Source organism: Anomaloglossus baeobatrachus, chromosome 3, assembly GCF_048569485.1.
Source record: "Anomaloglossus baeobatrachus isolate aAnoBae1 chromosome 3, aAnoBae1.hap1, whole genome shotgun sequence".
NCBI classification, from domain to species: Eukaryota; Metazoa; Chordata; class Amphibia; order Anura; family Aromobatidae; genus Anomaloglossus; species Anomaloglossus baeobatrachus.
In genome coordinates, this window is record NC_134355.1 from 576,303,285 (window position 1) to 576,319,064 (window position 15,780).

The window sequence follows — 15,780 nt, forward strand, 5'->3', positions numbered from 1 at the left end:
GATTTTATAAAAAATGACAGCAAACAGCTCAGTAAGTGGCACATCGCTGGAATCAGGGTCTCTATTATGCTGTTCTCAGATGGGGAGAAAAACCTGGTGACAGATTCCCTATAAATAGCATTTTTCCTGCAGAGTATGGTCTCGTACAGCTGAGGCTGGATTCACATCACTATTGACCCTATATAAAGTGGCTCTGTTGTGGCTTGTGTCCAAACCCTCACAAAACAGCTGTCGGGGCCATTGACTATAATGATGTAGCTGGAGTCAGTTTTCTGCAAAATGGCACTTTCGGCTGTATACGCCTAGTTGACTCACATGGCAAGCCTTAATCTCATACCTGCTAATTTACCTGTGAAATGGTTCACTAGGTGGCGCTATACATCATATAGCATTGGGGATTTTTTGCACTTTGTCTCATCTTTAACAATGAGCACATCATGGGGTTTGGACGCTAAGCATTACTTTATTTATTTTATTGATTTTAACTATTGTGTTGAATGGCCTTTTTGTATCATCTAATAAATTAATTACATTACATCGGTATTCATTTTTTCCTTCTTTACAAGTTTGTAGTTAATACATGATGTAGCACCCTAATATTATTGCACTTTTATTTTGTCCATCCGTCTCGCTGGACGCATACAATAAGTACCGTATTTTTCGCTTTATAAGACGCACCTGATTATAAGACGCACCCCCAAATTTGGTGAAGGAAAAGAGAATTTTTTTTTTTTTAATGTTAAATGGGGTCCATCTTATAATGCCAGTGTCCCTCTAACAAATCATATAGGGTATATGTCCGTCATAGCCCCCCATCCTAAAATTAGCCCCCTTAATCTGGATATGGCCCCCTTATATTGGATATAGCCCCCTTGTGATGGCACACGTTCCCCTGTGCTGCCTATGGTCCCCTATGAATTGCACAAGTCCCCCTGTGTTAGATATCGCCCCCCCATAGTGCTGCCCATGGCCCCTATAGATCGCACAAGTCCCCCTGTGTTAGATATCACCCCCCTGCTGCTGCCAAAAGTAAAATAAAACCCTCTTTCCTTACCTCCTCCAGCGTTTATCTCCCTCCTGTCTCCCTCCGTGCTTCTGTTCCTTACTTCCTGGTTCTCAGTGCGGTCATGTGATCGGCACAGCAGACTGAGATCTCTGCCTGCCTGATCACAGTGGAAGCAGGGACACAGGGAGAAACGCTGGAGGGGGTAAGTAAAGCTTTTTTATTTTAGAATGAGCAGCAGCCTGGGGGCCAAATCTAACACAGGGGGGGCATGTGCCATCACAGGGGGACGCAGAGACATATAATATGCACCGCTCCCCAGCCCATCACTGCGTGCGATTTCAGCACCACCACGTATATTCGGCTTATAAGACGCACCCCCTACTTTCCCCCAAAATTTGGGGGAACAAAAGTGCGTCTTATAAAGCGAAAAATACGGTATGTACGGCTGAGAATAACATATGGCAGCGCGTTGGGACGCCGTCTATCACATACTGCCACTTCCGCACGTCATAGAGCTTTCTTTGCAAACTATAGTTGATGGAAATTACTTCAGGAAAGATTAAAAAGCGACAATCAATGTCTACTCTTCTTGTAGTCATCTTTGTACACAGAAAACCACCATTGTGTCTGTACCAGAAGATTTCAATCATTTATAAACTTTGCCAACTCCTCCAACTTTTGATTCACAATAATATTAAAAGGGATATTCTAAAATGTTGCTGTCTTCTTTCACTTTGATTGGTGCTTTGTATGTAATCATTTATATGTTTTCTGCAACCATACTGTTCATTTGCTGCCATCATGAATGTCGGATATACTGAGCATGGATGAATGAGTTGTGACTGGAGCTCCCTCTTCTGGAACTTGTTGTCATTGCACACAAGTAATACAGAGCAAGTACTATACAGTGTGTCCTCCCATATCCTGTCCACCGCCATTAACTTGAGAACGGCGGCAGCTATAGGCATAGAATTGGTGTCTAGGTATAGAAAAGGAGCCATGCGCTACGCAATGAAACCACCTATAGCGCCACCTGGTGGAAAATAGCGGAATTAGCATTTTTATCTTGAAAACGGAACGAGAGAGAGAGAAAAAAAGTGATTACATAGTTGTAGGGCATCATCAATTCAATACGTATCGACACCTTGCATACAGAAATGCTATGATTAGAACGTGTAAAACTCACAAGGCTGCGGACGTGAAGCGATACCTCATGGAGATCTTCCTACAAGTCATTGGGTATGGTCACTGCGTGGAGTGGCCTCCACACTGACCTGACCCCATTGGACTTCTTTCTGTGAGGTCACATCAAACAGCAGGTGTATGTGACCCCTCCACCAACATTGCAGGATCAATGACGACGTATCACAGATGCGTGTGCAAATGTGTCACCTACCATATTGCACAACGTGCAGCAAGATACAGTATGCTGTCCAGAGTCCAGATGTGCATTGCAGCTGACGGGGGCCACTTAAAGTGTTATAGTTAAATTAGCGCCATATGTGTGAACAGCATTCAATGTTTTTTTGTGTGGGGGAGGGGGGGGTCATGGGTTTCATATCAGAGTATTTCTGTATGCAAGGTGTCGATTCATATTGATTTGATGATGCCCTACAATTTTTAAATTCACTTTTTTTTTTCGCTATCTTGTTCAGTTTTCAAAATAAAAATGCTAACTCCGTTGTTTTCCACCAGGTGGCGCTATAGGTGGTTTCATTGCATAGCGCATGGCTATTTTACTATACCTAGACACCACTTCTATGCCTATAGCTGCTGCCGTTCTCAAGTTAATGGCGCTGGACAGGATATGGGTGGATACACTGTATAATTGCAGTAATCCAAGCACAGCTTTAGGCCTCATACACACATCTGTGAAAAATGGTACTGGGGTCATCAGTGTGTCCGTCCTTACCATCAGTGAGTGATCAGTGGTTTTCACGGATGGATAGATAAATTACAAAGCTTCTCCCATACTTTTCAAGCTTAATAACATGTAAATAGCACCATAGATTATAATAAATATCTATTGTATCCATGATACTATGCGTACGTGCAACACAGACATGTGGATGAGGCCCTAGTGCACTGACTAATGGGGAAAACGGACACATGGGTCAAACACTGATGAAAGTCGGTATGAGAATAAGTATTAAATAATCCTGTTTGTAGATTGACGTCAAAAGCTCTTAGTCTAAATGGTTATACTTTGTATTGCCAAAGCAACTAATTGCCTGATTACAGAGGCTAAAAGCAGGATTGGGATTCTCTTGAGTGTTCCTACTCGGATCGCCAAAAGATCAATGTGTATATGAAGGGTGAAGTTTGGGGGGTCTTTAGGCTTTTCTGACTCTTGGTTTTGGTTTTTTTTTGCTAGGATGTTTATATAGAGGACTAACACCCATATTTTCTTGCCTATTCGCTTAAGAAATTCTGGCAAGTAATGGGTTACTAATGAATTACTTTTGGGCAAAGACCAAGGGGGATAATCTCTTTTTGTGAGGGTCTTCTGGGAGGGGAAGGGAGGAGGATTCCCACATTCAGCGCTGCTACAGAAGGGCTTGGGGAACAGACATAAGGCTGATTATCCCCTCGGTTGCTGGCTTCTGAAAGTTGAGATGTACAGACGGCATATGGGTGACAGGTGGTCTAATCCCGTTAGTCAGGGAGCCTGAACTGGGGGGGGGGGGATGTATAAAATGCAGCCTGTTCTTTCTGGTGATAATGCTGCTAAACTCTGCAGTTTTTTATGATGCTGATGTGTGAAAAATGTTATTTTATATCTGAATATTCACATCTGTTGCAATAATGGTTTTCCTCATAGCTAGGAATATGACTCTTTAATATTTCTCAAACGCCCATTGAGCAGATTTCATAGATGAGGTGTCGTTCACTCCAGGTTCGTATCTACCGTGTTTTTTCCAAAGTAAGCTCTAGCAGGGATTTTCAGCATTTTCAGAGCAAGGCTTAAATATAGGCCCTACCCCGAAAATAAGCCTTAGTCGCGGTTCAATAATGAAGTGTCCGTGCAGATAAAGTTAAAGATACTGCATGACATTTCATTATAGACAGCGGACACCCCGCAATCATTCTCACCAGATGCCGAGCAGGAGGCCCTTGAGTGATCTCACACCCGCACACATCAGATCTCACACCCGCACACATCAGATCTCACACCCGCACACATCAGATCTCACACCCGCACACATCAGATCAAGCAATACTGATTTCTTCTGTCCAACAGAATCCTGAGACGTAGTGCGTTGCAACGCATTAACCTGCGGCTGCGGATGGAATGCTTACAGGACCTGCGCTGCGTAACTTCCTCCCATCTTTCCCTGCGTCCAGAGGCATTCTGTACCGCCGCGTGTGATCTGACGTATGTTAGTGTGTCGGCCAGAAGCAGGGGAGGATGGTATGCAGCATACCTGCCGTGACCGCCCACCGGAGATCACAGGGAGAATCTGAGAACCATGCAGACATCTGGGCCCTGGTAATTAGGAGTCTCCTGGGAAGGAAGGGGGATCTGCTTCTTTTTTAATTTTTTTTTTTTGGGGGGGGGTGTAAACTTAAGGTCCAGTCACACTAAGCAACTTACCAGCGATCCCAACAACGATAGGGATCGCTGGTAAGTTGCTAGGAGGTTGCTGGTGAGATGTCACACTGCGACGCTCCAGCGATCCCACCAGCAACCTGACCTGGCAGGGATCGCTGGAGCGTGGCTACACGAGTTGCTGGTGAGCTCACCAGCAACCAGTGACCAGCCCCCAGTCTCCTAGTTACAGCACACATCAGGTTAATTAACCCGATGTGTGCTGCAGCTAAATGTGCACAGAGCAGGGAGCAGCGCACACTGAGCGCTGGCTCCCTGCTCTCCTAGTTACAGCACACATCGGGTTAATTGCCTGATGTGTGCTGCAGCTACATGTGCACAGAGCAGGAGCCGGCAGCACAGGCAGTGAGAGCGGAGGAGGCTGGTATCAAAGGTAAATATCGGGTAACCAAGGACAGGGCTTCTTGGTTACCCGATGTTTACATTAGTTACCAGCCTCTGCAGAAGCTGGCTCCCTGCTCACTGCACATTAGTTGTTGCTGTCTCGCTGTCACACACAGCGATCTGTGCTTCACAGCAGGACAGCAACAACTAAAAAATGGCCCAGGACATTCAGCAACAACCAACGACCTCACAGCAGGGGCCAGGTTGTTGCTGGATGTCACACACAGCAACATCGCTAGCAACGTCACAAAAGTTGTTCGTTACCAGCGATGTTGCTAGCGATGTTGCTTAGTGTGACGGGGCCTTTACCCCCAACCATATTTCTGCGAGAATAAGACCAACTCCAAAAATACGCCCTAGCACATTTTTGGGGGCAAAAAAAAAGTATGGCCTTGTCTTATTTTTGGAAAAACATGGTACATAATAATCCGCTTGTTTTTCAGCTGATGATATTTTTTCTTTTGATCCAGTTATGTATTTGATAGTGAAAGGGGATGTCCAGCTGTATCCATGTTTTTGAAATGAAAATTTATTAAAGGCAAATAATCAAAATCTGACTTGAATGATACAAAAATGGATCTAAAAAGAGAAATAGCGCTTATGAGTAGTACCTGCGGGTCTAATATTAAGTTTAGAGGTATAAGGGTTTGCTCACCTGGTGAGGTTGTGCGCCCTCGCACAACCCCGGTGTTAGTTGTATAGATCCTCCGATCTTATCTGGATTGGGAGTTTGAAGCCTTGGTATCGATCCTATTAGATCGTGATCTTTGTTGGAGATGTCCGGATACAGGACCGCTGGTTTTCTCCTAGGATCCCCGGCACTCTGGGTTCTGGAGTGTTGCAGTGATCCACCGTTCTCCAGCTATGGGTTTCACTTCTAAATGGAGTGCCTATGTCTTGCTGCAGCTCTGACCGAATCCCTCAGAAGGGAGTGTGCATATAGTGGGTAATTAGATTATCGGTCTGGCGAGCGCTGACAATGCACAGGTTCCATTAAGGTTAAAGTTGCTTTATTATTAAAATATTTCAGAATGCTCCTGTTATTCAGATACAACGCGTTTCAGCATTACAACAATGCTTTCCTCAGGTATCAGCATTCTGAAATATTTTAATAATAAAGCAACTTTAACCTTAATGGAACCTGCACAAAAATGGATCTAGCTCACACACCAGGGTGTTAATAAAAAATCTTTCAGCTTTATTTTGAAAAATTCCTTTTAAAATAACTTAACAATAGTTAGGACGTCTCAGACAATATTGCAAATATAAAGTAGAGGGTGATGTAAAAAGAGAACCATATGCGTTTTGAATCCAAAAGTTCTTGAATACTGGTCACACTTCAACACTGGTTTGCTGTGCAGCAGCAGGATTCCTGTGCTCCTATCCTGGATTGGAACTACGCCATAGGGGTGAGCTGACTTTCCTTTTCTTGATACTCCTCAAAATTTGACCGCCATAATGTTAATACACTCTACAGACCAGACATATCGGGTAGTGTGGCATGAAGTGGTGTAAAGGCCGTGGATGCTGAAATTGTGTTCTGTGGAGAGCAGATACAATGCTGTCTTGAAATCTGAGGAACAGGCCTGGATTTGGTGAATGCCAGGAGAACATTACCCCCTGACTCCATTGTGCCAGCTGTAAGGTTTGGTGGAGGAGGGATCACGCTGTGGGTCTGTTTTTCAAGGGTCTTCCTCATCCCCTAAGTTCTTGTGAAAGGAAATAATGCATGGGTATACCAAGATATATTGGACAATTGAGTCTTCCAACTTTGTAGGAACACTTGGGGAACACCCTTTTCTGTTCCATATGACTTTGCCCCAGGGCACAAAGCAAAGTCCATAAAAGTATGGTTGGGAAAACTTGGTGTGGATGAACATGACCGGCCGCACAGAGCCCCGACCTAAACCCCGCTAGAATGGAGATTACCTACCTGGCTCATTTCAACATCAGTGATGCTCTTCTGGATGAATTGCCAAAATTCCCACAGACATCTCCAAAATCTCCAAAGGCCACGTTTACAAATTCAGTATTTGGACAGTATTTTACCTCAGAATTTGTAATGCAAAACCAGTAGTGGGTGATAAATCCAGAAGTGGTGACTTGTTTATATTATACTTTCTTTGTCGCTCCATTGGGGAGACCCAGACAATTGGGGTGTATAGCTTCTGCCTCTGGAGGCCACACAAAGTATTACACTTTTAAAAAAGTGTAACCCCTCCCCTCTGCCTATACACCCTCCCGTGGTTCACGGGCTCCTCAGTTTTATGCTTTGTGTGGAAGGAGGCACACATCCACTCATGCATTCTCATACATAGTTATGTCGGATGGAAGAAAAGAGGACCCCGATGGGGTCCCCGGCATGTTCCCTTCTCACCCCACTATGTCGGCGGTGTTGTTAAGGTTGAGGTACCCATTGCGGGTACGGAGGCTGGAGCCTCATGCCGTCTCCTTCACCATCCCTTATGCGGCTCTGGGAGAAGTGGGATCCTAAGCGGTCATCCATGAGCTGGGACCGTGCTCCATCCGCAGCCCCTGGTGGAACCTGCCGGACCGGAGCTTCTTCACCCCCAGGGACCGGGCCCTGCAACTGGAGGACACACTCCGCTCGTTAGCGGTTGGTAAGCCACACCGGTCACCCGGTGCTGGTCCCCCTAGGGTGCCGGGATATATATATATATAATAGATATATATATCTGTTCGGAAAGGCTGTATACCCTTTTCCTATATACCCTCAGTGGTCACTCTCCTAAGAGACAACAGCATGTCGTCCACAAGGAGCAAAGCTACTAAGGCACAGATTTTTTTCGCTGCCTGTACCTCTTGTGGGGCTATGTTGCCTGCGGGATCCACCTACCCTCACTGTGATCAATGCTCGACTCCTGCCACGCTTGCTCAGCCGGAGCCTAGGGCACTTGTGGGCCCCTCGGCTCATGTAGATCCCCCTGCTCCCACTGAACAGGCTGCAGGGACAGAGTCACCGTCGTTGGCCTCTTTCGCTGAGAAACTCTGTCACTTTCTCAATCCATTGCACAGTCTATGGACAAATGGTCATCTAAGCTCCTTGAGGCTTTGCAGTCCAGACCGGGCCCTTCACAGGCCCCGGCACCTGTTAGTTTGTCTCCTCCAGGCCCTTCTCGGTCCGCGCCGCAGCGCGCTCCCAGGATAGCCCATAGGCCCCAGGCGGGAGGACTCCTGCCCGGACCGCAGCCCCAGACCGGCTAAGCGGCCTCACTGGGACTCTTCCCCGGCCTCCTCACGCTGCTCTGGATCTTAGCTTGAGGACTCTCAGGACGACGAGGCGGATGTGGGAGCTCAGGGCTCTGACCCTGACTTCGCCCTTAACCTTGATACCCCTGAGGGGGGACGCCTTAGGGTACCTTCACACTTAGCGATGCAGCAGCGATCCGACCAGCGATCTGACCTGGTCAGGATCGCTGCTGCATCGCTACATGGTCGCTGGTGAGCTGTCAAACAGGCAGATCTCACCAGCGACCAGTGAACAGCCCCCAGCCAGCAGCGACGTGCAAGCGACGCTGCGCTTGCACGGAGCCGCCGTCTGGAAGCTGCGGAGACTGGTAACTAAGGTAAACATCGGGTATGGTTACCCGATGTTTACATTAGTTACCAGCGCACACCGCTTAGCTGTGTGAGCAGGGAGCAGGGAGCCGCGCACACTGAGCGCTGGCTCCTTGCTCTCCTAGCTACAGTACACATCGGGTTAATTAACCCGATGTGTAATGCAGCTACATGTGCAGAGAGCAGGGAGCCGCGCACACTGCTTAGCGCTGGCTCCTTGCTCTCCTAGCTGCTGTACACATCGGGTTAATTAACCCGATGTGTACAGCAGCTACATGTGCAGAGAGCCGGAGCCGGCAGCACAGGCAGCGTGAGAGCTGCAGAGGCTGGTAACTAAGGTAAATATCGGGTAACCACCTTGGTTACCCGATGTTTACCTTGGTTACAGCTTACCTCAGCTGTCAGACGCCGGCTCCTGCTCCCTGCTCGCTTCATTTGTCGCTCTCTCGCTGTCACACACAGCGATCTGTGTGTCACAGTGGGAGAGCGGCTTTGAAGAAAACGAACCAGGGCTGTGTGTAACGAGCAGCGATCTCGCAGCAGGAGCCAGATCGCTGCTCATTGTCACACACAGCGAGATCGCTAATGAGGTCACTGCTGCGTCACAAAAAGCGTGACTCGGCAGCGAGCTCGCTGTGTGTGAAGCACCCCTTAGTAAATGATCTTATCTCGTCCATCAACCAGGTGTTTGATCTCTCACCACCGCCTCCTCCTGCAGAGGAGTCGGCTTCTCAGCAGGAGAAACACCAATTTCGATTCCCCAAACGTACGCGCAATACGTTTTTTGATCACTCTAACTTCAGGGACGCTGTCCAGAAGCCCAGAGCGGTTCCGGACAAGCGCTTTGCTAAACGGCTCACTGACACGCGTTATCCCTTTCCACCTGAAGTCGTTAAGGGCTGGGCACACTCTCCCAAGGTGGATCCTCCAGTCTCTAGATTGGCTGCTAGGTCCGTTGTGTCTGTTGCCGATGGCTCATCCCTGAAGGATGCCACTGACAGACAGATAGAGCTCTTGGTGAAGTCTATTTATGAGGCCACGGGCGCGTCTTTCGCCCCCGGCCTTTGCGGCCGTGTATTCTCTCCAAGCAATCTCGGCATGTCTGACTGAGATTAATGCTGTCACGCGGAACTCTGCTCCACATGTTTCGTCCTTGACCTCTCAGGCATCAGCATTTTCGTCCTACGCCATGAACGCCATCCTGGACTCCGCTAGCCGTACGGCTGTAGCATCCGCTAACTCCGTGGCAGTCCGCAGGGCCATGTGGCTGCGCGAATGGAAAGCAGACTCTGCTTCCAAAAGGTTCTTAACTGGTTTGCCTTTTTCTGGCGACCGTTTGTTTGGCGAACGGTTGGATGAGATTATTAAGGAATCCTCGGGAAAGGACTCCTCCTTACCCCAGTCCAAACCTAAGAGACCTCAGCAGAGAAAAATCCAATCAAGGTTTCGGTCCTTTCGTCCCTCCGCCAAGCCCCAATCCTCTTCGTCCAACCGGCCGGAGAAAGGCCAGAGGAATTCCTATGCGTGGCGGTCCAAGTCACGCCCACAAAAGGCCGCAGGAGGCACTGCCTCAAAGACGGCCTCCTCATGACTCTCGGCCTCATCTAGCCACATCCTCGGTCGGTGGCAGGCTCTCCCGCTTTGGCGACGCCTGGTGGCCACACGTTCAAGACCGATGGGTGAGAGACATTCTGTCTCATGGTTACAGGATAGAGTTCAGCTCTCGACCTACGGCTCGTTTCTTCAGAACCTCCCCACCCCCCGCACAGGCTGACGCACTTTTTCAGGCAGTGGACGCTCTAAAGATAGGAGTTGTGATTCCCGTTCCCCTTCAGGAACGTGGTCGCGGTTTTTACTCCAACTTGTTCGTGGTGCCAAAAAAGGACGGGTCATTCCGTCCCGTTCTGGACCTCAAGCTGCTCAACAGACATGTGAGAACCAGACGATTTCCGATGGAATCTCTCCGCTCGGTCATCGCCTCGATGTCACAAGGAGACTTCCTAGCATCGATCGACATCAAGGATGCTTATCTCCATGTGCCGATCGCACCCGAACATAAACGTTTCCTGCGTTTCGCCATCGGGGACGAACACCTCCAGTTCGTCGCATTGCCCTTCGGCCTGGCGACAGCCCCACGGGTTTTCACCAAAGTCATGGCATCCGTCGTGGCGGTCCTGCACTCTCAGGGCCACTCGGTGATCCCCTACTTGGACGATCTCCTAGTCAGGGCTCCTTCTCGGGTGGCGTGTCAACGAAGTCTTTCCGTCACTCTGGAGACTCTCCAGCAGTTCGGGTGGATCATCAATTTCCCGAAATCCAAGTTGACGCCGACCCAATCACTGACTTACCTCGGGATGGAGTTTCATACCCAGCCAGCGTTAGTCAAGCTACCGCGGGACAAACAGCTTTCTCTGCAAGCGGGGGTGCAATCACTTCTTCGGAGTCAGTCACACCCCTTAAGGCGCCTCATGCACTTCCTGGGGAAGATGGTTGCAGCTATGGAAGCAGTGCCGTTCGCGCAATTCCATCTACGGCCAATCCAATGGGACATTCTTCGCAAATGGGACAAAATTTCGGCTTCCCTCGACAAGAACATATCTCTTTCCCTTGCAACCAAAACATCACTTCAGTGGTGGCTCCTACCCACATCTCTGTCTCGGGGAAAATCCTTCCTACCTCCAACCTGGGCCGTTTTTTCTCCACCACAGGGCTCAGGGAACCTTGAATCCAATAGAATCGTCCCTTCAGATCAATATCCTGGAGATAAGGGCAGTATATCTAGCCCTATTGGCTTTCCATCGGTGGCTGGAGGGCAGGCAGATCCGAATCCAGTCGGACAACGCCACTGCCGTCGCCTACATCAACCACCAAGGCGGCACTCGCAGTCGTCAAGCCTTCCAGGAAGTCCGGCGAATTCTGCAGTGGGTGGAAGTCACAGGCTCCACCATCTCCGCAGTTCACATCCCAGGCGTAGAAAACTGGGAAGCAGATTTTCTCAGTCGTCAGGGCATGGACGCGGAGGAATGGTCCCTTCACCCAGACGTGTTTCGAGAGATCTGTCGCCGCTGGGGAACGCCGGACGTCGACCTCATGGCGTCACGACACAACAACAAGGTCCTGGCCTTCATGGCTCGGTCTCAGGATCACAGAGCTCTGGCAGCGGACGCCTTGGTCCAGGATTGGTCGCAGTTTCGACTGCCATACGTGTTTCCCCCTCTGGCGATGCTGCCCAGGGTACTACGCAAGATCCGGTCCGAATGCCGTCGCGCCATTCTCGTCGCTCCAGACTGGCCGAGGTGGTCGTGGTATCCGGATCTGTGGCATCTCACGGTGGGTCAACCGTGGGCACTTCCAGACCGCCCAGACTTGCTGTCACAAGGCCCGTTTTTCCATCTGAATTCTGTGGCCCTCAACCTGACTGTGTGGCCATTGAGTCCTGGCTCCTAGCGTCTTCAGGGTTATCTTAGGATGTCATTGCCACCATGAGACAAGCCAGGAAGCCTACGTCCGCCAAGATCTATTACAGGTCTTGGCAAATCTTCTTATCCTGGTGCTCTGATAACGGTTTTCCTCCATGGCCGTTTGCCTTACCCACATTCCTTTCATTCCTACAATCTGGAATGGACAAGGGTTGGCTCTCTCAAGGGCCAAGTTTCGGCGCTCTCCGTGTTTTTTCAAAAGCGTCTAGCCAGGCTTCCGCAGGTCCGCACGTTCCTGCAGGGGGTTTGCCACATGGTTCCACCTTACAAACGTCCGTTGGAACCTTGGGATCTTAACAGGGTCCTGACGGCTCTTCAAAAGCCGCCTTTTGAGCCGCTGCGGGATGTCTCTCTCTCCCGTCTTTCTCAGAAGGTGGCCTTCCTGGTGGCAGTCACATCACTTCGGAGAGTGTCTGAGCTTGCAGCGCTGTCATGCAAAGCTCCCTTCCTGGTTTTTCACCAGGATAAGGTGGTTCTGCGTCCTGTCCCGGAATTTCTCCCTAAGGTGGTATCCCCTTTTCATCTAAATCAGGATATCTCCTTGCCTTCCTTTTGCCCTAATCCAATTCACCAGTGTGAAAAGGATTTGCACTCTTTGGATCTAGTGAGAGCACTCCGGCTCTACGTGTCTCGCACGGCGCCCCTGCGCCGTTCAGACGCGCTCTTTGTCCTTGTCGCCGGCCAGCGCAAGGGCTCTCAGGCCTCCAAGTCAACCTTGGCTCGGTGGATCAAGGAACCGATTCTCGAGGCCTACCGTACTTCTGGGCTTCCGCTCCCTTCAGGGTTGAAAGCCCATTCTACCAGAGCCGTAGGTGCGTCCTGGGCATTGCGGCACCGGGCGACGGCTCAGCAGGTGTGTCAGGCAGCTACGTGGTCTAGTCTGCACACTTTCACGAAGCACTATCAAGTGCATACCTATGCTTCGGCAGACGCCAGTCTAGGTAGGCGAGTCCTCCAGGCAGCGGTTGCCCACCTGTAAGAGGGGGCCGTTTTCGGCTCTTTCTATTGAGGTATTGTTTTATCCACCCAGGGACTGCTCTTGGACATCCCAATTGTCTGGGTCTCCCAATGGAGCGACAAAGAAGAAGGGAATTTTGTTACTTACCGTAAATTCCTTTTCTTCTAGCTCCTATTGGGAGACCCAGCACCCACCCCTGTGCCCTTCGGGCTGGTTTTTCTTTTGTGTACACATGTTGTTGATGTTGAATTGTTCTTTTGGTTCATGGTCTTCAGTTCTCCGAACATCCTTCGGATTGAATTTACCCTAGACCAATTTATAAGTTTTCTCCTTCCTGCTTTTGCACCAAAACTGAGGAGCCCGTGATCCACGGGAGGGTGTATAGGCAGAGGGGAGGGGTTACACTTTTTTAAAAGTGTAATACTTTGTGTGGCCTCCAGAGGCAGAAGCTATACACCCCAATTGTCTGGGTCTCCCAATAGGAGCTAGAAGAAAAGGAATTTACGGTAAGTAAACAAAATTCCCTTTTTTCCTCTGATTGTTCCACTCACGTTTTTGTCTTCAAATACTGCGGTAAAAAACTCATACAATACTGAATGTGTGATTTTGGCGTAGGAGTGTACACTGTTACAGCTATAAGAGGGAACCATCTGCATAATATAATTAACGAATTTTTCAATTGGAGGTCATACAAGCTCCTGGAGGTCTAATGTGTAGGTGTCCAAATATTTGTATCCATACAGTAAGCTTATCTGTGCCAGAGAACTGTAAAGCTAGAGCTCAGATTTACCAGAAAAAAATCCATTAATGCATAGAGCAATAACTGGGGATTAATGATTTTATGCAGAATTAGAGGTTTATGGTCTTTCCTTGAGATGGTGGAGAGGGATCATCATGGGATGAAGGGTTTGGTGCAATCACTGCTCATATTACTGATCTGCACAAATAGCCAAATATATATTTTCCTGCTCCCCATATAGATTAGTGCAAGCATACGGTAGATCTCTTTAACTGAGATGAATTATTTGTGCTTTTTAGAATGGCCCCCTCTGACAAATAAGTAGAATGCTATGGCGTGTGCACACAGTGCAGTTTTATTGCTTTTTTTGTGTGTTTTTGAGTGCGGTTTTGTCACAATGCCAGCAAAGTCAATGAGAACCCTGAAGTGTAGTGCACATGTTGAGTATTTTTCCCTTCCAGATTTGGTGCAGAAAATAATCTGCAGCATATCAATTCTTTCAGCGTTTTTGCCCTCGTATTTCAACCATTGAAATCAATTTAAAAAGGCGGCACACAGACATGCTGCAGAAATTTCTACAACCAAACACTCAACGTGCGCACATACCCTAAATGATTATAGGGGTTGTTCAGGTTTGGGGCACAAGTCTGCAGCCACTGCCACCCGCTGTCTGGATCCTCCGGTGCCTGCACTAGGAGCAAAAGTATACCATTGGCACACATGCGATCACAGGCCAACCAGGGTTGCCAAATGGACTTTTTATTTTTTTCTGGACAACTGATCAAACAAATCATGGTCACACAATGTTTTTTACAGACACATTTTAAAAACGTAAAAATATACTAAATCCTTGTGATTATAAGTGATCTATGTCTACAGCCAATAATTATTTAACGAGTTTTATAAAATTATAAGGTTTAATTTATATAACAGTAATATTTTTTTTGATCATAAGACATCAGCTGCATAAGTTGTAAACAAGGGGAGGGCCGGGCAGGGGGTCAAATGCCTTATGGGCCCCTCCTCTAGCAGCTGTGCAGGGCCACCATGTGACTGTGGCTATACAGACCGCGATGCTTGATGCTGTCACTTTAACAGACATGGCCGCACACCGTGCACAGTGCCGCCATGTCTGCTAGCAGTGACTTGACTGGACCAGCACATAAGAAAAATGAAAGGTTCAGTGCCGGCCTTGCTGCATCACAACTAACAGACACTGCAGCATAGTGCACTGTACGCGGCCATGTCTTAGGCCTCCTTCACACATTCGTGTCTCCGATACATGTGACGTCCGTTTTCACACGTACCGGAGACACTGGCACACGTAGACCCATTAAAATCAATGGGTTTGCGCACAAGTGCGTGTTTTGTCATGGACCGTGTGTCTGTGTAGAGCATACGTGTGCCCGTGTGCTCCACAAGTAGACATGTCCGTTTTTGTCCGGCAGCACGGGTGTCACACGAACCACACGGATGGGATCAGTGTGACAAGTACCAGAGAAAACGTGTCTGTGAAATTAAATGAATTTCTATACTCCCCTTCTCCAGCGCTGCTCTCTCTGCCACTGCTGTCACTTGCTTCCGACCCCTGCTCATTATGCTCATCGCATATGCACGGCACAGAGGACAGGTAAGCAGAAAGTTCCTGTTCGTGTGTTATCACGGATAGCACATGGAGAACACACATGTGCCAAAATCAGGTCACATGGAGGGCAATACGCACCTTTTACACGTCTGAGCAAAACGTGCGTGGTTTTCATGGACGTGTGAAAGAGACCATAAAGTTAGGAGGAGCTGGATGGCATACAAGCCAGGGTCTGGTAAGTGGGGCTTGTTGGCGGCTTCCCAATATTAAAAATGTCTCTAATATTTGTATGTATATGACTGTGTATATATTTGTCTGTTTCTATGTTGTGATGGTGAAATATGGGGGGTTGTGTATCATGTTGTTTAGGTTCGTATTTTAGGCGTGGTTCACTGTCCATTCTGTGTATTGCTTGTGTGTACATTGTATTGTCTGTAGGT

At 48.4% G+C, this 15,780-nt stretch overlaps 1 protein-coding gene across 1 annotated transcript in view; it reads right to left on the bottom strand.

Moving 5' to 3' along the window:
• The window catches only part of RNF168 (ring finger protein 168), a 222,749-nt gene extending 216,763 nt beyond the window's left edge, over window positions 1-5,986 (bottom strand). Inside the window, exon 1 of the mRNA XM_075340965.1 lies at window positions 5,656-5,986. The gene's annotated coding sequence lies outside the window, so the exon portion shown is untranslated. The remainder of the gene's footprint in view (window positions 1-5,655) is intronic.
• Between the last annotated feature and the right edge of the window lie 9,794 nt (window positions 5,987-15,780).